The 24,356-nt window shown below is 44.2% G+C and overlaps 1 protein-coding gene across 3 annotated transcripts in view; it reads right to left on the bottom strand.

The window, feature by feature from the left end:
- Positions 1 to 24,356, bottom strand: part of SH3PXD2A (SH3 and PX domains 2A) — a 312,517-nt gene that overhangs the window by 200,359 nt on the left and 87,802 nt on the right. The gene's annotated exons all lie outside the window — the stretch shown is intronic.

The raw sequence follows: 24,356 nt of genomic DNA, 5'->3' as shown, positions 1-24,356 counted from the left end.
TTGGAAAATTTTCCAATATAATCAATTTTTTCCAGGAGTAAAACAAGGGTTAACTGCCAAACAACACTCAAAATGGGTTGCCCTGATTCTGTAGTTTGCAGAAACACCCCATATGTGGTTGTAAACTACTGTTTGGCCGAACGGTAGCACATAGAAGGAGGGGAACACCATATGGGTTTTGGAAGGCAGATTTTGCAGGACTGGTTTTGTTTATACCATGTCCCATTTGAAGCCCCCTGTTGCACCCCTAGAATAGAAATTTCAAAAAAGTGACTCCATCTAAGAAAGTACACCCCTCAAGGTATTCAAAACTGGGTTTACAAACTTTGTTAACCCTTTAGGTGTTCCACAAGAGTTAATGGCAGATGGAGAAACAATTTTGAAATTTCTATTTTTTGGAAAATTTTCCAATATAATCAATTTTTTCCAGGAGTAAAACAAGGGTTAACTGCCAAACAACACTCAAAATGGGTTGCCCTGATTCTGTAGTTTACAGAAACACCCCATATGTGGTCGTAAACTACTGTTTGGCCGAACGGTAGCACATAGAAGGAGGGGAACACCATATGGGTTTTGGAAGGCAGATTTTGCAGGACTGGTTTTGTTTATACCATGTCCCATTTGAAGCCCCCTGTTGCACCCCTAGAATAGAAATTTCAAAAAAGTGACTCCATCTAAGAAAGTACACCCCTCAAGGTATTCAAAACTGGGTTTACAAACTTTGTTAACCCTTTAGGTGTTCCACAAGAGTTAATGGCAGATGGAGAAACAATTTTGAAATTTCTATTTTTTGGAAAATTTTCCAATATAATCAATTTTTTCCAGGAGTAAAACAAGGGTTAACTGCCAAACAACACTCAAAATGGGTTGCCCTGATTCTGTAGTTTACAGAAACACCCCATATGTGGTCGTAAACTACTATTTGGCCGAACGGTAGCACATAGAAGGAGGGGAACACCATATGGGTTTTGGAAGGCAGATTTTGCATGGACTGGTTTTGTTTATACCATGTCCCATTTGAAGCCCCCTGTTGCACCCCTAGAATAGAAATTTCAAAAAAGTGACTCCATCTAAGAAAGTACACCCCTCAAGGTATTCAAAACTGGGTTTACAAACTTTGTTAACCCTTTAGGTGTTCCACAAGAGTTAATGGCAGATGGAGAAACAATTTTGAAATTTCTATTTTTTGGAAAATTTTCCAATATAATCAATTTTTTCCAGGAGTAAAACAAGGGTTAACTGCCAAACAACACTCAAAATGGGTTGCCCTGATTCTGTAGTTTGCAAAAACACCCCATATGTGGTCGTAAACTACTGTTTGGCCGAACGGTAGCACATAGAAGGAGGGGAACACCATATGGGTTTTGGAAGGCAGATTTTGCAGGACTGGTTTTGTTTATACCATGTCCCATTTGAAGCCCCCTGTTGCACCCCTAGAATAGAAATTTCAAAAAAGTGACTCCATCTAAGAAAGTACACCCCTCAAGGTATTCAAAACTGGGTTTACAAACTTTGTTAACCCTTTAGGTGTTCCACAAGAGTTAATGGCAGATGGAGAAACAATTTAGAAATTTCTATTTTTTGGAAAATTTTCCAATATAATCAGTTTTTTCCAGGAGTAAAACAAGGGTTAACTGCCAAACAAAACTCAAAATGGGTTGCCCTGATTCTGTAGTTTGCAAAAACACCCCAAATGTGGTCGTAAACTACTGTTTGGCTAAACGGCAGGACATAGAAGAAGGGGAACGCCATACGGTTTTTGGAAGGCAGATTTTGCTGGACTGGTTTATTTACACCATGTACCCTTTCAAGCCCCCTGATGCACCCCTAGAGTAGAAACTCCATAAAAGTGACCCCATCTAGGAAACTACGGGATAAGGTGGTTGTTGTTTTGGGACAATTTTTGGGGTAAATTAGATTTTTGGTTGCTCTATATTACTCTTTTTTGAGGCAATGTAACAAAAAAATTTAATTCTAAAATTGTTTCTACATTCGCTATTTAGTTTTGTGGAACACCTAAAGGGTTAACATAGTTTGTAAAGTAATTTTTGAATACCTTGAGGGGTGTAGTTTCTTAGATGGGGTCACTTTTTTGGAGTTTCTAGTCTAGGCTACATCAGGGGGGGCTTCTAATGGGACATGGTGTAAAAAAAAAAAAACTGTCCATCAAAATCTGCCTTCCAGAAACCGTATGGAGTTCCCTTCGTTCTATGCCCTGCCGTGCGGCTATATAGCCATTTACGACCACATATGGGGTGTTTCTGCAAACTACATAATTGGGGCAATAAATGTTTAGTTTTGTTTGGCTGTTAACCCTTGCTTTATTACCGGCAAAATGGATTTAAATTTAAATTTTGCCCAAAAATAGGTGTTTTGGCACCGTTTTTATTTTATATTTTTAACACCGTTCATCCGAGGCGTTTGGTAAAAAGTTATTTTTATAGCGACGACTTTTACGCACGCGACGATGCCCAATATGTATGGCTCTCAGACTTTGGAGACACTAAGCAGGCATCCTAAAACTGCGGCCCTCCAGATGTTGTAAAACTACAATTCCCACCATGCCCTGATGATGGCTGTAGGTTGTCTGGGCATGCTGGGAGTTATAGTTTTACAACATCTGGAGGGCCGCAGTTTGAGGATGCCTGCACTAAAACTAATATTTTTTGGGGAAAGAAAAATTGTTTTCGTGTCTCCAAAGTCTGAGAGCCATAGTGTTTTATGTTCTCTAGTGAACTGTTGGGGATTATAAAAATTTAGTACTCCATGGAAGTGTGATACTCCCTGAAGCAATCGATAATGCAGAGGCCCGGATGATCGGGGCACGTGTCACATTGAGTTGTGGTGTCCTTCCGTATCCCCCTCTTGTGACACACTCTGCACTTTTTTTGGGTTCGTCCCTTCTTTCCAGTATGGGGGACCACACCTGGAAAGTGTTGGCCAGGGACGATCCGGGCGCCTCCAGTTCCCGAGGTACTCCGGCCTGCTCTTTCCCGGTCCGAAAAGATCAGGTCTTTGAGGACTGCCTCATAGAATTGGAGGAATGTCCCTGTGCTGCCAGCGCTTCGGGATAGTACAAAAGAGTTGTACATGGCAACCTGCACCATGTAGACCGCAACTTTTTTGTACCATGCCCGGGTTTTGCGCATGGCGTTATATGGCGTGAGGACTTGATCAGAGAGATCAACTCCTCCCATATACCGATTGTAGTCGACGATACAATCAGGCTTGAGGACCGTTGCCGCGGTACCTCGCACAGGGACTGGGGTGGTGCTGTTACCGTGGATTGTGGACAGCATAAGGACATCCCTCTTGTCCTTATACCTGACCAGCAACAGGTTTCCACTGGTAAGTGCACGGGTCTCACCCCTGGGGATAGGTACCTGGAGGGGGTAGGCAGGGAGGCCGCGTTGATTTTTCCGCACGGTCCCACAAGCGAACGTGGATCTGGCGGCAAGGGACCTGAACAAGGGAATGCTGGTATAAAAGTTGTCCACGTACAAGTGGTAACCCTTATCCAGCAGTGGGTACATAAGGTCCCACACGAGTTTCCCGGTAACACCCAGAGTGGGGGGACATTCTGGTGGTTGAATCCGGGAATCTCGCCCCTCGTACACACGAAATTTGTAAGTGTACCCTGAGGTACTCTCACAAATTTTGTATAGCTTCACGCCATACCTCGCCCGCTTTGTGGGAATGTATTGGCGGAAACTGAGTCTCCCCTTGAACGCAACGAGAGACTCATCAACCGCGACCTCCCTTCCAGGTACGTAGGCCTGCTGAAATGTGGCCCCAAAGTGATCGATGACCGGCCGTATCTTGTACAGCCGGTCATAGGCAGGATCACCTCGGGGTGGACATGCTGCATTATCGGAATAATGCAGACATTTCCGGATGGCCTCAAACCGGTGACGTATCATGACCATACTGTACAGTGGGGTCTGGTACAGGACGTCCCCACTCCAGTATTGCCTGACACTGGGTTTTTGGACTAGACCCATATGCAGCACGAGGCCCCAAAATGTCCTCATTTCGGCTGCACTGACCGGCGTCCAGCCACCGGGTCTAGCCAAAACTGAGCCTGGGTTTTGAGCGACGAACTGTTGGGCGTACAGATTCGTCTGCTCCACCATCAAATTCACCAGTGGGTTACTGAAAAAAAAACTAAAAAAGTCTATTTCAGTAAACCCCACTGTGGGAATCTGGATTCCAGGATTGCCAGCGAAATCCGGAATCTCAGGCTCAAAGTCCACTGGGGGACACCAGCTAAGTTCATCGGCAGGGGGCTCCGGTGAACTTATTTGGTGGGCCGGGAAACCAGTACGAACCCCAGGGCGGCTCGTACTAGGGTGGGCCACAGGATCCCTAGCATGTGTGGCCCCTGGCTCCGCCTGGCGGCGTCTCCGCTGCCTTGGTGGCTCATCGTCATCCGATGATGATGAGGAGGATGCGGATGACAAAAGGAACGTGGGGTCATCCTCATCCTCACTGGGGCTCTCAGAGTCGGAGGCAATCTGGGCATATGCCTCCTCGGCCGAGAACACCCGGCGGGCCATGGGTGTGTGTGTGTGCGTGTGTATGTGCGTGCGTGTAAACCTTTATTCTATGTGCGTGTGTGTGGGGGCACGGGTGTTCACGTACTAAAAAGTCCAGGCAAAAAAAAGTGTTAGGAAAAAAAAAAAAAAAAAGTTCAAACTTGCTGATCTGCGGTTCAACGCTGATCAGCGGTCGGTGGGGTGGTGGGGCGGGCGATGCGCTAACAGTGGACGGACGCTAAAAAGTGCCGGCCAGTCAGCGCACGCAGAAAAAAAAAAAAAGTGGTGGTGGGGGAAGGGTCTGGTGGTGGGGGGAGGGGGTTGCTGGGGGGGGGGGGGCTGGTGGTGGGGGGGGGGGCTGGTGGTGGGGGGGATGCGGGGGGGGCAAGTGGCAGGGGGGGTCTGGGGTCTGAAAGTTGAAAAAAAAAAGTTTGGAATAAATGTGCTTTTTTTTTTTTTTTTTTTTTCTAACTTTTCCCTTCTATCCCTGCCTAAAGGTGCCTCTCCCTCACTGACCCTAACCTACCTGGGTGGCGATGGGTGCAGGAGGGTGATGGATGCCGATTTAGGGGGACACAGGAGCTGGTGCTGGACGATGCTGCACGGTCAGGGTGCTGGACAGGAAGAGGAGGGGAGAGAGGAGCGCAGGAAGTTTGAATCTCGCGCCTCTCTCCCCTGCACCAATCAGCACCCTGGACAGCGGCGTTCAGCACCAGGGCCAGCTCCGCCTCTGCAAATCCTCGGACTGCGATTGGTGGTGTAAAATTACGCCACCGATCGCAGTCTTTTTCCGGTTCATCGGGTCACAGGACACCCGAATGGACCGGAAACGCAGAAAACCGCAGGTCTGAATTGACCTGCGGTTTTCTGCGATCGCCGATACGGGGGGGTCCAATGACCCCCCCCTGCGTTGTTACGGGATGCCGGCTGAATGATTTCAGCCGAAATCCCGTTTCGATTAACCCCCGCGGCGCCGGAATTCAGATTTTAAGTCAGGACGTACCGGTACGTCCTCGGTCCTTAAGGACTCGGGAAATAGGGCGTACCGGTACGTCCTCGGTCCTTAAGGGGTTAAGGAGCCACCACCAATGGTGATCCATCCCTGCAGAAGAGAATGTACCATATAGACAATATCCAGTGAACAAACAGCCTTAGCTCAGATATGGACTTTAATGTTGCCCACCCGCTCTGTGCAGACCGCAAAGTTTGATGGAAGGGCAGGTAGGAATGAGAACTGTGAGACAGAATATTACCAAACTCACAGAAACAGTCTTTTTGTTGTTAAAATGGTTGTCCGACCTAGGAGGTGACAAAGTTTGCCCAAATTTTTTATTTTTTATTTGCTTTGGTCTCAAGACCGCTGTGTCCAATCACTTGCTTCTACAGTTCGTGATCTAGAACGGCATATCGCCAGCAGGTTGAAGCCCATAATTGTTTGCAGCGGTCACAGAAACAAAGTCACTTGCAGTCCAGTGGGGACCTAAATTGGCCGAGAAGAGGACAGCACTTGGGCATAGTTATTGAGGAATGGGTAAATCAGCAACTAGGCCAGACAACCTCATGTGATATCCGAGCCATATGCATTAGATAGATCTCGACCGAAAACTTGTTCTGCTGACTCCACTATTAACATGCACCTTCAATTTGGCTGAGCATGCATATTTATGTTAATGAGAAGAGGGAAATAAGCCGCAGTCCAACACCTTATCTCCGACAAGAACAAAGGATCAGGCATGCTTAAATCCAACAAGCCAATCATATGATATCACTGGCCAATTATTACAATATAATGATGTATTAGGCCTATTTTATTTCATGTGCATGGCCAGCTTAATCTGGCTACACCACGGATCACATAGCCAAAGGAGTAAATGCATTCACCTCTTTAGTGGGAAATAAGATGCATGAGTGTGATGGATCTTCATATTTGCTACCAAGCTGATAATAACAGTAAGGAGATAGCCTGGAGAAATGGATAACCCGGTCAAACTAATGTGTTATAAGCATTACAGAAACATCGAGTGCACCTTGGGTCTAATTTTACTCCAACCATTTACTAGAAGGGATATATAAACTGACAAAAACACATGAACAGACATATTGAATTTCACTACGAAGATGTTAAAAGGATCTATAAAACTGGTTCAAATCAGGAAAATTCCCCTTCAATTTGCAAGAATTACGAGATGTCAAATAGATGGTGTTACTCTGGAAAAAAATAAGCTGCTGGGAAACTCATTTTCTCCTCCAGAAAATATATATAATATCCTCATAACCCAAAGCTGCCAAACACCAGACAAAAAGCATTTCAAGATCCAAAATGAGAGGCTTTCCAGCAAAATGTTGCTGCCTGGGATTAAGCAAATGGAAACGAAGCATATACAGTACATGATTCATAGAAAACAGTATGCAACACTTTAGCAAATGCAAGCCAATATAGTAAAGGTCAAGTATTTATTGCAAACAATGATCCAAATTTTTATGGTGGCTGCTCCTGAATTCTGGTATAATTGACACAAAAAATTGGAACAATTTTGGTGCATCTCATTTTTGACATATGTAAAAAGCAAGTGCACCAACTACATGGCTTAAAATACACCATTTTTGCAACACAATTTTCATCTAAAATTCTGTCACAAAGTAAGTCAATAAATAGGTGGTATAAGGTTAGACAAAAGGGTCTATGTCTGCACCAAATGTATCACCGAGCCACGGGCCTAGCTACCATGAAAGCGGCTGATATGGCGCGAGAACTCAGGAAGGTGTCCGAGACAAATGGATTTATTTTCAGGGCCAAGAGAGCGGTGAGTAAATGTCCCTAGTCCTAGCACTGGTATTACTCACCGCTCCCTGTACTTTTTCTCCAGGGGCCTGCACTGCACTAAGTCCTGACAGCACACAGCTTCAGGGCAGGACACAGTGTGCATAGAAGTGCACTATGACCTGACACTGTCCGACGTCAGGTCATAGTGTAGTGAGAAGACTGGGGGCAGCTGCAGGCAGAGAAGACAGGTGAGTATTTTTTGGTCGGGTCCGAGGGCTTGGGAGGGGCCCGGTTAAAAAGTTTCCTGTGGGGCCCAGTCAGTTCTATTTATTGCATCCAGCTGAGCCCCTGTGATAAATTTAGCGGACCTTTAGACTAAGTATTAAGATTTATGGTACCTAGATTTTAGACAAGATTAGTAAATCTGCCCTGATGCGTCATGACTGGCGATTCAATACTTCTGTTAGGGAACAGCATAGACTGCAATTTTCCAATGTATGATCTTGTGTTTCCAAATGGGTGTATATAAGCAGTGGCAATGATGATGGCAGTAGTCCGAGACTCTTTCCACACACTTTGCAATGTTCCCAAATCGACCACAGGCATGCAAAACTCAGTCAGTACTCAATCAGTACTGCAGTTCCCGCAGCGAGGTGCAGATCTTCAAGCAGACGGTGAATCTAAGTGTGGTGGGTGCTGAAGGAATATACCCTCTCCACAAGCAGCAAAGCCCATTATCATTAATGAGCATTACCTTTGCTAACACGCACATCTCTTGTGGTCTTAAACAGTCTACAGATGTCAGGCACTTATCCTCAGTCAGAACGCAGGGATGGAGAACTTCTTGTAGTAGGCCGAACACTGCACAGCCACATGCAGCACCTCACACTTTGGTTGCCAAGACCAGACTCAATGGCTGATGCAATCAGGTTACTCAGCTCCTCCCTCAGAGGGTGAAGGTCCAGTTGAGTAGGGCATGATAACTAAGCTGCACCATCTTTATACAGCTCACGGGATCACACTCAAAAAAAGTACATAAACCCTTAATGGTAGATACTATTACACTGCACCTGTTTATATAAAATTTTTATGTCAAAACATATTTTTTTAATTTGGTGATGTTATTTATTTTTTTACATTATGTATATTTTAAAAAAAATCCTAAAATCCTGCTGCTTTCACACACTGTTCTATAACGGTCATCTCATGATCATCACAGGAAGGATTACAATAACAGATATTATACATCACACATATACACAATAGGTAATGTCATAGCTTATCTACCCCCCCTGCATAATGACCTCTGCACAGGTCACAGAGCTTGACTAGAATACTCTACTATTGAGGTCCACTCCAGTCTTTTTGTCTATGGCCCATGGTGGCTGCTGTAAAGCACATACCTAAATTCTGTTAGCCGCAGCTCAGGCAAGATGGTTGCTACTATAACCTTGCATAGAAAATAAAATAAATCCGGATCCGCATAACGGAACGCAACATGCTGCACCCCTATAGAACTGTCTTATCCTTGTCTGCAAAACTGACAAAATTAGGACTTTTTTTTTTTTGCAGTGCTGCGGAATTGACATACAGATGTAGACTGCACACAGTGTGCCATCCGCATCTTTTGTGGCCCCACTGAAGTGAATGGGTCTGCATCTGACCCGCAAAAAATGTGGATCGGATGCAGACCCAAAACACCGGTCGGGTGCCTGTGCCCTAAATATGTAGAATTATACCACCATCTCACAGTCCCATATAGTCATATAACAAATCAGATTGGTTGTTAAAGAGATTGTCCAGATTTAGAAAGCAGGGTTAGACTTTTTTTGGGCTTCATTGCAATTTATGGCCTGCACCCAGTATTGCATGCCATTTGCCTTCAATTATATGGGGGTGATCTGCAATTCCCAAAAAATTCTTGAGAAAAAAATAAAGATCCAGATCCTCCAGTCCATTCAAGTGAATAGAGCTGGATGTATGGCACTGTGCTTGGAGCACCACGGTGCCGTCATTCTGTTGATCAGTGGGGATCCGTAACCATACTGTACAGTCGTGGCCAAAAGTTTTGAGAATGACACAAATATTAGTTTTCACAAAGTTTGCTGCTAAACTGCTCTTAGATCTTTGTTTCAGTTGTTTCTGTGATGTAGTGAAATATAATTACACGCACTTCATATGTTTTAAAGGCTTTTATCGACAATTACATGACATTTATGCAAAGAGTCAGTATTCGCAGTGTTGGCCCTTCTTTTTCAGGACCTCTGCAATTCGACTGAGCATGCTCTCAATCAACTTCTGGGCCAATTCCTGACTGATAGCAACCCATTCTTTCATAATCACTTCTTGGAGTTTTTCAGAATTAGTGGGTTTTTGTTTGTCCACCCGCCTCTTGAGGATTGACCACAAGTTCTCAATGGGATTAAGATCTGGGGAGTTTCCAGGCCATGGACCCAAAATGTCAACGTTTTGGTCCCCGAGCCACTTAGTTATCACTTTTGCCTTATGGCACGGTGCTCCATCATGCTGGAAAATGCATTGTTCTTCACCAAAGTTGCTGTTGGAGGGTGTTTTGGTACCATTCTTTATTCATGGCTGTGTTTTTGGGCAAAATTGTGAGTGAGCCCACTCTCTTGGATGAGAAGCAACCCCATACATGAATGGTCTCAGGATGCTTTACTGTTGGCATGACACAGGACTGATGGTAGCGCTCACCTTTTCTTCTACGGACAATACTTTTTCCTGATGCCCCAAACAATCGGAAAGAGGCTTAATCGGAGAATATGACTTTGCCCCAGTCCTCAGCAGTCCGTTCACCATATTTTCTGCAGAAGATCAATCTGTCCCTGATGTTTTTTTTGGAGAGAAGTGGCTTCTTTGCTGCCCTTCTTGACATCAGTCCATCTTCCAAAAGTCTTCGCCTCACTGTGTGTGCAGATGCGCTCACACCTGCCTGCTGCCATTCCTGAGCAAGCTCTGCACTGGTGGCACTCCGATCCCGCAGCTGAAGCCTCTTTAGGAGACGATCCTGGCGCTTGCTGGACTTTCTTGGACGCCCTGAAGCCTTCTTAACAAGAATTGAACCTCTTTCCTTGAAGTTCTTGATGATCCTATAAATTGTTGATTAAGGTGCAATCTTAGTAGCCACAATATCCTTGCCTGTGAAGCCATTTTTATGCAACGCAATGATGGCTGCATGCGTTTCTTTGCAGGTCACCATGGTTAACAATGGAAGAACAATGATTTCAAGCATCACCCTCCTTTTAACAGGTCAAGTCTGCCATTTTAACCCAATAAGCCTGACATAATGATCTCCAGCCTTGTGCTCGTCAACATTCTCACCTGAGTTAACAAGACTATTACTGAAATGATCTCAGCAGGTCCTTTAATGACAGCAATGAAATGCAGTGGAAAGGTTTTTTTGGGATTAAGTTAATTTTCATGGCAAAGAAGGACTATGCAATTCATCTGATCACTCTTCATAACATTCTGGAGTATATGCAAATTGCTATTATAAAAACTTAAGCAGCAACTTTTCCAATTTCCAATATTTAAGCAATTCTCAAAACTTTTGGCCACGACTGTACATCGATACCCTATTCCAAAGACAGGCTATCAATTCAAAGTCCTGGACATTACATGGTAATTAAAGGACATGTACTTGGGATTATTCATTCATGGGGGAAATGGCCTTCAAATGTGTTCTGTATAAATTAAAGAAGGTCTGAATTCACCTCTGTTATTTTCATTAACATGAACTGGCTGCAAAATATTTTTACGGTTTGTCTGTATCCAATTGCAAACCAATTTGACCTCTTGTAGAAGATCCAAACAATAATTGTAATGTATTGCAGGCCTTCGGCTATTTACATGCAATTTTCAGTTCTTCACAGCTTCCTTCAGAGGCAATCCCTGAAAGTCTCCAATATCTCATATGACATTACACCAATGACCAGAAGATAATCCCCTGGTCTGAACCGCATTGGAGCCACCAAATCTAAAGTAATTTTATTTTGACATGCGCCAAGTCTTTATTACTTCCTGATGGTTTTTTAAAGCAAGAAAAAGCAATTTGTTACTGGGAACTTCTTAAAAAATAAAAGACCGGAGTGATTTAAATCCTTGGAAATGTAAAGAAAATCGCTTGCTTGCAATTTGAAGTTACCTCAAAAGCCTTTGTACTTCTGGCTTTCATTTTACCTAAAAACCACAATTCAGTTTTTTTCAGTTTTATTGAATCACGTTTGACTGATAACTTACTGCCCTGGACAATCACCAGGAAAACAGCTGCCTGGAAAATAAAGAAGCCTTTACACTGGGAAGCAAAAATAATCTCACTGTACAAAGAACGTCAAAGGAAAGTCCACAATAGTGATGATGTAATATCCCAGGAGAGCAGAGCTCTGCACAGACTGAAGTCGAGTAAATTGGTCAAAATAACTACAAAGAGCTGAACTGATGTTTATACCTTAATGTACAACGTGCACAAATAATTTTAAGAGCATGGAGTTCCAGCCTCAGGACACACCATATGTGCAACCACACAGGTGGTCCACTGCTACCTTAAAGGGTTTATACCAAGAATTATACGGAAAAACACTTCACACAGGAGATGTTGTCTTCAGTACACTAAGGGCCAGCCATACTTACCTACTTAAGAATTATGCAGAAAAACATTTCTCGTTACGAAGCGGATCTGGATCCGCTGTGTCTACTGAACAGATTTGACTTGGGACTACTCCTAAGGGCGTTATCTAAGAGGCTCCCCTGGTCTTCACTCTTTAACCTCTATACAAGGATCGGGACTCTGCTACAGGGCAGTCAGCTGAGGGTCAATACAAAGATCAGACATAGGTCAGGTCAGGAAGTGAAGGGTCAAGTCCGGAAACAGGCAGGAGTCAGTACACAGGACAAGTAGCACACGTTAGAAGGAAACTAAACAACTAGGACCTATTGCTCGGGATCTTCACATAGGGTATTAAAAGACAGATTCCCCTAAGGTGGCCAGCCATTCTTACTCAAAGAATTATGCAGAAAAACACTTCTTGTTATGAAGCGGATCTGAATTCACTGTGTCTACTGAACAGATCTGACTTGGGGCTACTGCTGAGGGCGTTATCTAAGTGGTCCTCCTCTCCCTGGTCTTCACTCTTTAACCTCTATATAGGGATCTGGACTCCACTACAGGGGAAACACCAGGCCACTAACTCTTGGAGTAGTCTCTGTTCAGTAGACTGCTGAACCACAGGGGTCAAGACACAGATATAGCTAGACGTATCCATTAATTTAGAAGTTGGGAATGAATGAATGAATGAAAAGTGTCTGGCCCACTCATCACTTATGAGATCACTATGATGACACTGAGAGGAAGAAGGAAGCAAATTAAAGGACATGTTTTAGCCCACCACTGAATGAAGGAGAAGGTGGACCAGAAATTTTGCACCAGAAGAAACAGCCGGGGGCACTACCAGAAAGAAAAACATAGTCTACAAAAAAAAAGTATAATATTTTTATTGTAAGTATATTGCAATAATGCTTCATCTGAAATGTTCTATACATTGCATAGTAGCTTTTTGTGAAATAAGACCCTTGCAGACTATTAGACTGCATGCAAGGGATAGAGCTAAGAAATTTCATAATTACTGGCAGACTGTGTGAGCTATCAGGGAGCACGGGCCCACACTCTGTTCTTTTACAGGAGTCCTCTGCCGTTTGGGTCTGCCCCTGCTCAAACATATTAGATGATTGTCTCTGAGCTTACAGAGAATTTCCAGGAGTGTGATGTATATGAAATGTTCAGCAGATGTTCACTCAGGGGCAAAAAACGATTGGTGAGGTTATTTAGCATGCCTGATGTTTTGTTCTCAGAGAAGATAAGCTGCTGCCAGGGGTGTATTCAGACAGATTTGTCGCACATATTTTTGGATGGGGCTGGCAAAAATCCATGTTCTTGCTACAGCAACACACCATTCAGATTAATGGAATAGATTTTCACTTACAAACATTTTCTGCAACAAATGTACCACGTTTGACTCTACCACCAGGTCTCACAGTATGGCAGCTGAGCAGTTTTGGCATCATATTCTTGAACAAAAAACATTGGGGGTGAACAGTCCAATAAATCATGTCCAAATAGATAAGTGCGCCAGTATATGAAATTGCATTATGACAAAGTTAGCATTGCAAGATAAAAGCACTGGATTACCACCAGAAAGCAGTTCTGCATCTGGACCTGCAATCTCTAGGACCTCCTGGAAGGTTTTGCAAGAGGGAACCTATTTATTAACGTCTAGCTACATGGAGGTCCCTCCCATAGGACTTACATTATCTCACAATCATGAGCAGACAGTTAGATGCAATCTGTCAATGCTACTCCAGAATATAATATTTCTTTTCTAATACTTTGATCTAATGCTCCTAGAGAGCTTGAGTCCTCCTGATGTAAAAACTGTTGGAGCTCCCTGAAGAGAAGATGTGTGGTCTCGATGTCATGTTCGCAGAAGTTTAGAGGTCTCACTGAATGTAGTAATGAAAACACTTATATAGGGCCTCTTTCACACGAGTTCGGTCCGGGAAACATGCTTCGTATGTGGCTGCATTTCCCGGACTGAACACTGTTTTTCTGACCCAAACTCACAGCATCATAATATGATGCTGTGAGCTCTTGCTTGACAGCGGGCCTACAGTTGTCGGGAGTACAGTACTATAAACCTGCAGTCGTCCAGGAACTCGCAGCATTATAAGTCATTATGATGCTGTGAGTTCAGTTCAGAGGTGCAGTGTTCGTTGTGTTCATCACACAGTGCGTTTTTCCAGAACCAAACACACTGGTGTAAAAGTGGCTTACAAAAGGTTTTTTTGTGGCTCTTGTCTCATATATGCCAATAGTTGGTCAAGTAAGAATCCATTCATTCATCGAAAATGCCACATATTCTACATAAATAATTCTATTATAACATTTTTGCCATTTTTTTTAGTTAGTAACCACTGGAAATGGTCTCATATCTGACACATTCTTCTTACATTATGTCCAGTTTTATGCATAGATCGAGTAGAATAAATTTGCTCTATTTCTCTGGCATTTTTAGAAGTCAAACTGGGGAAGATAGTGATTTACTGTTCAGGTGCATAGATTTAGATTTACGCTAGAAGTCCATCAGTGAGTGTAGTTTTACTCATAAAATTGGCCTTTTTCTGGTGCCTGGAGGCCACGGCTTCTTTCAGGTGAACCCATGCCCCCTTGTTGGACTAGGGATACTTGGAAAAGTGAGTAAAACAGTTAAGTAAATATGATGCAAAAAATGGCACATATTCAGCAGTAAATCTGCCCCATTGTGTGTTTGGAAATTAACCCTAGCTATTGGGCAGGAAAGTCATGGCATGCCAAGGAACTGGCCTCATAACTTTCTACAGACAGTATCAATTTGAAAGGAAAGGCTTCAAGACAATATGAAATCAGCCTTCTCGGGTATACAGTGAAAATGGTTGTGATTAAGAACCGTTTAAAGACAACCTCATCAGTTACAGTATGGAGACATGTACAGCTGCGCATGTAACCGATAGCTTGTAATATTCTCGTGGGAGTGTTGTACAGCAGTCAGCAGGATGAACCTTTTAAATAGAATAAGTTCCAGCTGTAGGTCTTCATCCCAGAGCCGAGGCGTGTTCCTGGCATGTCTAGTGTGTTCCCATTTAGGCCTAACATTACGTTACTTGGGAGAACGCAGAGGTTCATTATGTTGACAGATGGACAGCCCGTATCATTTAAAAATCTCTGCCGCTTAGGAACAAAGGTGAACGGATTTCTATGATAACTTGAAAGTGTCTACAAGTCATGAACAGTTGGTAAAAAATAGCTGTGCCTGAATGTGAACTGCGCTCCGCAGGTGCCCTCACTGACCCCCATCATTTTGTCCACTTTGATATTCTCCACCTGTGAATAATCCTATGCCAGAGACAGCTAAAGATATTTCCAACATGATGGAAAATCCACCATCTATCATGTTGTATCGTCCAACTTAACTTCCCGCTTACATTGTATGGTTTTTATTTAGAACTCTTGATGTCTACATGCACTAATGCACTCTCATACTATATCTGTGCCAAAGCATAACCTTTATTACTACACAGTAAACCAGTTGATTATGTGCAATGATATCAGTAGGGACATGTACAGAAAAGTTTGGCTGTACAGTAGGAGTCAAAATGGACACTTCATCCTTCCCTGCTCCCTTTCCTTGCTGGCTTACAACACTGACCCCAGTCATTACAAGAAAAGACAGATCAGAACCTTTTATACCTAAACAGTTGGACAACATGACCTTTGGATGGTTTCCCTTTATCTTATTTGCTAACAACAAGAGGCCTTTGCATAATGGAAAACAGAGAAGAAGATCAAGGTCAACCCCATCAGGGTCTAGGTTTTCCACCTCCAGGGGCCCTTTACACTGCCCGATGTTTGGGTAGATCACCACTAACGAGCGTTCGTACGAACACTCATTAGTAGGGAAGAGCGAACTTGTGTTTTCAAGTTCGGCGTAAAAGTTTGCTCATCCCTACTCATTAGTACTAGGGACTCATTAGATGAACGAAACGCTAGTTCATCGTGCAAGTGTGAGTTCACATCATGTTTTTCCCATCCGCTCAACGTATACAAAAAACATATGCTTTAAACGGATGCCCCAGACTAATATCATACAGTGGCATCCGTTTACCATAGAGTTCAATTATTTAAAAAATGTATACGTCAAACTGAAGCATAAAACGTGATGTGAACCCACCCTAATAGCATAGTTTGCACGGACACATAATTATCATTTGTCGCAGTAGATTGCACCGTCTACACAGCCTCTGCTGCCGATAAACAATGATTCTGGGGACGAGCGATGGAATTAGCGATCACTCCTCCCCACACAGTGGAGGGGATAGCTGCATGTAAATGCGGTGGTCACCTCCACTGATGCTTCCTTCCCAACAATCGCTTGCTACAAGCTCTTGGACAAGCTCTTTGAAACACCATCCACTCGTGGTAACCAATGCCTGCAGGATTTTACTGCAAATTTGTGTGGCCATAGCCTGATGAGCGCCGACATGGCTTGGCCGCGTGCAATCAATTGTACTGTGTGGTCTCAACCTAAAGGAACAATGAGTGGTAAGGTTTCTTTTGCAGTCCAGTCTGCAGGCAGCATCTTATATAGCATGATGAGCAGATTGAGATATAGCATGGTGGGGAAAAATTCCATATTACTTGAATTTCATTAATTAAATCTCTGCTCTTTTTAGGGTTAGGAGTCCAGTGGGAGGTCCTACTCGGTGTCTGACAGGCTTCCTTGTATAAGTGTACATAGTGATAGCAGTCCGCAGATTGGACTACATTTTCAACATGATGGATTCCTTTAAAACTGGATGTGAAATGCAAATTATTCTTTGTGAACTTATTCCGCTGACTAGAACATCAACCCCGATCTCTGCTACGGGACAGGGGGATGGGGAAGAGCAAAGAGAAAACTGACTGAAACAGAGTGAAATTGTGGGAGACTGAACTGACAGCTCATTTATGTCTTCGATCAACTTTAATCAAGGGTAGGAAAGTGCTAATAATCTAAAATTGCTCTACCAGCATCATGAATATGCCAATCCCTTTGATTGTTACTAAAAGTAATGCAAAAAAAGATTTAAAAAAAAGAAAAAGGTAATTGACTGTATGTTTTCAATTTTAATGACGGGAGAGCTGATGTAGGTGGTTTGCAACTTTATCCTTAGGAAACCCCACTAACATCATGTATGGATCTTAACAACCCTGTATTAATTTCATATGCCGCCTAACTACATCCAGATGGCCGCGCCATCACAAAGTTCCACCCAAAGTATAGGTAGAATTAATTATTTTACAGAAATGTCTGCCAGGCATGGTTCAATGGAATACGTAAAAGGTAGCAGTGCTGAGTTTGTTATTCTGCAATACTCATTGTGCCACAAAGATAGGTTACCTGCTGTGTGTATAGGACAGAAGATAAACCTACTACAGATAAGGTTATATTCACATGAGGCAGATTTATTACAGAAATTTTGGCAAACACTATTTCAGTGGATAGAACTGTTGCAGAAACGTCTGCTACAAATCTGCTGTGATGTATACCATAAAGAGAATGTGGAGTGTTCCAATAGGACACTGCTAGAGGCTGAAGTGTGGAGTAAGGCTTCGTTCACACCTCCATTCAGAGATCCGGAAGGGTGTTCAGGCACAGAGCAGCTTGCCGGATTCTCTTAGTTCACCGCCACAACTCCATTGACTGCAATGAGGCCCAGCGGTGATTCGGCACAAATGCTGGGATTCTGCAAGACAAAATCTGTTTCATGCAATGTTTTTTGGTCCGGCCGACAGCCGGGATTTGTTCCGGATCAGGCAGATCTCCAAAACGGAAATGTGAACGTAGCCTTAGTTGACTCCAGTCAACCCTGTCATTCAGCCAGTAGAGTCCAGTGCGGCAGTGTGCAGCTGAAAGGTAGTGCAGTGGGCAGTGTCGGAGGGCAATGCATATTGCCCATGGACTTCATAGTTTTGACTAGGTTTTGGCTTTTGACTACGCATCATATTTCTCTGCAGCTCGCAGATTGTAAACATGTGCACCCCTCATCTGAAGCTGCAAGAACTGCATCTCAGAGGCATTGGAAATAGGAGAGCTCGGCTACAGCTCTGCAAGAACATTGTTGGAAACTTTTTTGCAAAGACTGTGTGCCTCCATCGTATGCGTGGATGAGTGTTGCATCTTTCTACTCACTAAGGACTGAAAGCTACTTATTCACCTTTAACTCAGTTTCCTGCCTATTATTTGCACCTCAGCACCAAGGGCGTCCTACCTTCCTCCAGCAAAGTGACATAACACGGGGTCTGCCCAGGGGGAACACCTATTTCTAACATCCAAAGTGAGACAGATTTAAAGTGATACTCACCTCACTATTCCCGCGATGTTCACTTTTCTGACCGCGTACTGGGTCCCTGCTGGTCTCTTCTTCCTGGTCTCGACATGCAAGAAATGCCTCCTCAGCTAAGCAGTGGCCCCATCACTGACCTACCTCCATTTCCATGCATTCTCTGTTTGTCAAGAAGGGACCAGAAAGTGTAGACCAGGTGGAACCAGATAAGCATCGAAACGTGAAAGGTAAGTTGAGCACCCCTGGTTTTGTATATACAGTACAAACCAAAAGTTTGGACACACCTTCTCATTCAAAGAGTTTTCTTTATTTTCATGACTATGGAAATTGTAGATTCACACTGAAGGCATCAAAACTATGAATTAACACATGTGGAATTATATACATAACAAAAAAGTGGGAAACAACTGAAAATATGTCATATTCTAGGTTCTTCAATGTAGCCACCTTTTGCTTTGATTACTGCTTTGCACACTCTTGGCATTCTCTTGATGAGCTTCAAGAGGTAGTCAACTGAAATGGTCTTCCAACAGTCTTGAAGGAGTTCCAAGAGATGCTTAGCACTTGTTGGCCCTTTTGCCTTCACTCTGCGGTCCAGCTCACCCCAAACCATCTCGATTGGGTTCAGGTCCGGTGACTGTGGAGGCCAGGTCATCTGGCGCAGCACCCCATCACTCTCCTTCATGGTCAAATAGCCCTTACACGGCCTGGAGATGTGTTTGGGGTCATTGTCCTGTTGAAAAATAAATTATGGTCCAACTAAACGCAAACCGGATGGAATAGCATGCCGCTGCAAGATGCTGTGGTAGCCATGCTGGTTCAGTATGCCTTCAATTTTGAATAAATCCCCAACAGTGTCACCAGCAAAGCACCCTCACACCATCACACCTCCTCCTCCATGCTTCACGGTGGGAACCAGGCATGTAGAGTCCATCCGTTCACCTTTTCTGCGTCGCACAAAGACACGGTGGTTGGAACCAAAGATCTCAAATTTGGACTCATCAGACCAAAGCACAGATTTCCACTGGTCTAATGTCCATTCCTTGTGTTCTTTAGCCCAAACAAGTCTCTTCTGCTTGTTGCCTGTCCTTAGCAGTGGTTTCCTAGAAGATATTCTACCATGAAGGCCTGATTCACACAGTCTCCTCTTAACAGTTGCTCTATTAGATGTGTCTGCTGCTAGAACTCTGTGTGGCATTGACCTAGTCTCTAATCTGAGCTGCTGTTAACCTGCGATTTCTGAGGCTGAACTTATCCTCCGCAGCAGAGGTGACTCTTGCTTTCCTGGGGCGGTCCGCATGTGAGCCAGTTTCTTTGTAGCGCTTGATGGTTTTTGTGACTGCACTTGGGGACCCTTTCAAAGTTTTCCCAATTTTTCGGACTGGCTGACCTTCATTTCTTAAAGTAATGATGGCCACTCGTTTTTCTTTACTTAGCTGCTTTTTTCTTGCCATAATACAAATTCTAACAGTCTATTCAGTAGGACTATCAGCTGTGTATCCACCTGACTACTCCACAACGCAACTGATGGTCCCAACCCCATTTATAAGGCAAGAAATCCCACTTATTAAACCTGACAGGGCACACCTGTGAAGTGAAAACCATTTCAGGTGACTACCTCTTGAAGCTCGTCAAGAGAATGCCAACAGTGTGCAAAGCAGTAATCAAAGCAAAAGGTGGCTACTTTGAAGAACCTAGAATATGACATATTTTCAGTTGTTTCACACTTTTTTGTTATGTATATAATTCCACATGTGTTAATTCATAGTTTTGATGCCTTCAGTGTGAATCTACAATTTCCATAGTCATGAAAATAAAGAAAACTCTTTGAATGAGAAGGTGTGTCCAAACTTTTGGTCTGTACTGTATATACACATACACATACACTTTATTTTACGGAACATGAGATCAAAAATGTCACCACAGCAACGTCTTACTTTAAACTAATTATCCTGCTGCAGATGATTGTTCCTAAGTGAAGCAGTTTCTCTTTACTCTGGCTGGACTCTGCAGCATTAGCTCCTTTCATATCCCCATTAAGTGCAGAATACATGTCCAAATGGCTTAAACCTGCGCTGGAAGGTTACAGAAAACTGTTCTAGCCCACCCCTTCCTATTACATGACAGGTGCAGTGACTTGATCGGGTCTGTTTCACTTAAGTTTCGCTGCACTAAAGATTTCGCATGGAGGAGTGAAGCCTTTGATGTTCCATTCATCAAGTGAGACTTAAACCATGCCAGGGAAATCTAAATATTAGTAATAGGAAGGACCCACGGGCGAGCCTCCACCATGGCAGGCTCTCTTTTTAAAAGCTTTTGGGCTAAATCTGCTTAAATCGCAATACCACAAAATTTTATTTTTGCATTTTGTGTCTCAAATCTGGTGAATAAGGAGTTGTGAAAAATATATTGTACGATCAAAAATACATCTAAAAATAAAATAACTGCATTGCCTGAAATCAGAAGGAACAGCTCGGCGCCATGTCCCCCCCAACAGTAGCTCGCTTGTAAGGCTCCTTTATAGGCTCTAACTATAAAGTATGGTTATTTATTAGTCACTTGGTAATAAAAATGAATATTAATTTGATTTTGCTCAAGGCTTTCACAGACTTTATGTATTAAAAAGAACTAAGAAATAAGACATGGAACCTGATTAGTTGCTTACAGTCAACTACTCCACTTTTCCAGTGCACTAGTTTTGATAAATCTTCTACATTGGGCTTCATTGTCTTGTATTCGAAGGCTGCTCTTGAAATGCAATCCAGATAATAAAAAAGGAAAAGCAGGTATGCAATACCCCAGACCTGGTGGTATCTGAAATTGTAAATAGTTTTTAGTTATGTTATGTATTTCTGGATTTGGCTGTGCATTCCAGTAGAGGAGGTGTGGGTGGCAAAGGCTGGCAAGGCACTTGGCTAACCACCCTATTCTCTCCTCTTGGTAGAAGTGTCTGGTCCTACTTCCTGCAAGGAGGGGAGAGTTCCTGTCTGTCTATCTAGGGCAGGGATCAGCAACCTTCGGCACTCCAGCTACTGTGAAACTACAACTCCCAGCATGCACACTTACTCAGCTGTTCTTCTAACTTCCACAGGCAGATTCTAGGAGTTGTAGTGTCAAAAAAGCTGGAGCAATGGAAGTTGCTGATCCCTGATCTTGGGAGAGGAGAGGAAGGACACGCTAGAGCTCCTGCACCTGGGAACGATATAAGATTCTCAAGAGAGACAAAGATACAGCTCAAGAAAGCACCTAAGAGAGAAGACAACCAAGTGATCAGCAAAATACCGCTTTACAGACACTGCTGCAAGGTGAGGTCAAAATGCAAACCATATGGAACATATACAGATGAATGGTCAAGGAAGCTGTGAGAAAAAAGACCGTGTTCCTCCAATTTCAAAGAAATATAGGATGAATTTTTAGCAGGCTATGTGCAAAGGCTTAGTCACATGTCCAAGTGACAATGTCCGATACAGGACGGTCAGTGTTTCAACTGTGAAGATGTCCATGAAGGGTCTGTGTGTCCACTTTTTGCCCTCCATTTGTTATTCGTAATCCAGAGGACAGAACATGGATGTCATTTCATAGGGACCCACAGACTCCAGTGAGTGAGTTTGGTCTGCAACACAAGCTAAGGCAATGCATGCTTCTGGAAAAAGAAGAATGTGTGAATAATTAAAATCAAAGGATACATGTGCTGTCCATGCAGAACACAGCGCACATCTGAGTCACTGACGTTTGCATATGCCCAAATTAAGCCTTATGGTATAGTCACATGTTGAGGTGCAGTTAAATCCATATTGGGGGTAAAAACAAGCAATTTTGCAAGGGTTTGCATGTTTTCATAGGTGAAAAACATTTATTTAAAGTTTTACCTCTAAAAACTGCAATCATGGGAAAAACGCACGCGCTTTTATAATGCGATTTTAGCTGTACCAAACCATGACCAGCCTGTGTTGTCATGTTTATGAGGTTATTTCAGATGAATTTCTGCTTCTTCTATTAGGCACATACACTGCTCTCTACACCCATAGCTTTCGAGTTCCCATTACCATAAAAGTGAAGGGTGTTAGAGGTCATGCTTTGATGACTACTATACTGAAGAGAACCACTGGTGTTGTCAGTAAACAGCCACAAAACCCTTTCACGCACACATGATTATTTTATGGCAGCAGTTTATTAACATTATTTTATTAAACATTTTATAAATCCCAGAGGACCGATAGCATCATAGAGAGGAACCATCCTGGTCTTGTAAAGACTGGTCAGCACGGGAACTCAACGGACTACAAGCCCAAGACTGACCTGAAACATTGACAAACAATGACATTTATAATGCACTTATCTCACAGGAACTCAAAGCGCAGGGATAGTTGTGTGGCTGGGGAGACTCCCTTGGAAATCCGTGGCCGCCGTATAGGCGCATGACCCAACACACAAGGCACACTAGGCTCCATTTCATAGGAAGCCAATTTTGTCTATTTGCATATTTTTTGGAGTGTGGAAAGAAACTGGATTGCTCGGAGGAAACCCACACAAACATGTGGAGGAGAACATGCAAACTCCATGCATGGTCGGATTCAAACCCAGGACCCCAGTGCTGCAAGACACCAATGCTAACCTCTGAGCCACCCTGCTGACTGGTGGCATTCGGATGAATGGCTGCCTATGTGTCATGGAACCATGAACCAGACGTACAACAAGAGATAAGCGGAAAATAAGAAGGTTTTATTGAAGAGCAAGCCGTAAGCAAAGTCCGAACGGATGGCTAAACCGAAGCAGGGTCTTGCGGAGACAGAGGTCAGGAACCAGAAGGGTAGTCAGACGAAGCCAGGAACAGGAACCAACGGGGTAGTCAGACGAAGCCGGAATCAGGAACCAACGGGGTAGTCAGACGAAGCCGGAATCAGGAACCAACGGGGTAGTCAGACGAGGCCAGGATCAGGAACCAGAAGCAGCAGCAGTCTTGGAAGCATGTGAACACAGGAGGACCAAGCAAGGAACTGAAGCCACAGACCTCCTATATATATGAGCTGGGCATCCAGCTCCTCCCAGTGGGAAGGAGGAGCCGCAGGGTGGGAGGCTACAAGAAAACCCAGAAACCAAGATGGCCGCCAGCACATGTCAAACGAAGGGAACAGCAAGGAGGTAAGACCATGACAGTACCTCCCCCTCAAGGGCCCCTCCTCCGCGGAGTAAGGAACGGTTTCTGAGGGAAGCGTGCGTGGAAGGCTCGGAGCAAAGCAGGAGCATGGACATCTGCGGAGGGAACCCAGGAACGCTCCTCTGGACCATAACCACGCCAATGGACCAAAAACTGCACCCGGCCGCGGACCAGGCGTGAGTCCAGGATATTGCTCACCTCATACTCCTCACGATTGCCCACTTGGACCGGACGAGGCCGAGGAATCGAGGAAGTGAAACGATTACACACCAGTGGCTTCAACAGGGAGACATGAAACACGTTGGAGATCCGCATGCCAGGAGGAAGCGCAAGGGCATAGGCTACCGGGTTTACCCTGCGAAGCACTCGGAAGGGACCAACAAAGCGAGGCGCCAGCTTGGGAGTGGGCACTCGAAGGTTGAGGTTGCGGGTGGACAACCATACGCGGTCTCCGACCTGGTAGGAAGGAGCGGGCGCTCGTCTGCGATCAGCCTGGAGTTTCTGGCGCTGCGCAGAGACCTCAAGGGACCTCTGGATCTGTACCCAAGAAGCACGTAGGACGGAAAGGTGATCCTCCACAGCCGGAATATCCTGGGGAGAGAATACCTCCGGTAACACTGGCAGGTTGGAACCCATAATTGGCCATGAAGGGAGACGTCCCAGAGGAAGAGTTCACCGCCGTGTTCCTGGCAAACTCAGCCCAAGGCAGGAGGTCAACCCAATTGTCTTGGTGATCGGAGACATAGCAACGAAGGAATTGCTCCAAGGCCTGATTGGATCGTTCTGCGGCCCCATTGGACTGAGGGTGGTAGGCCGAGGAGAAAGAGAGATGAATCCCCAACTGGGAGCAAAAGGCGCGCCAGAACCTGGACACAAACTGACTCCCCCGATCCGACACAATCTCCTTGGGCAAACCGTGCAACCGGAAGACCTCCCTGGCAAAAATCGAGGCCAACTCTTGTGC

The sequence above is a fragment of the Bufo gargarizans genome, chromosome 6, assembly GCF_014858855.1.
Source record: "Bufo gargarizans isolate SCDJY-AF-19 chromosome 6, ASM1485885v1, whole genome shotgun sequence".
Lineage (NCBI taxonomy): Eukaryota > Metazoa > Chordata > Amphibia > Anura > Bufonidae > Bufo > Bufo gargarizans.
This window is presented reverse-complemented; position numbering and strand designations above follow the sequence as displayed.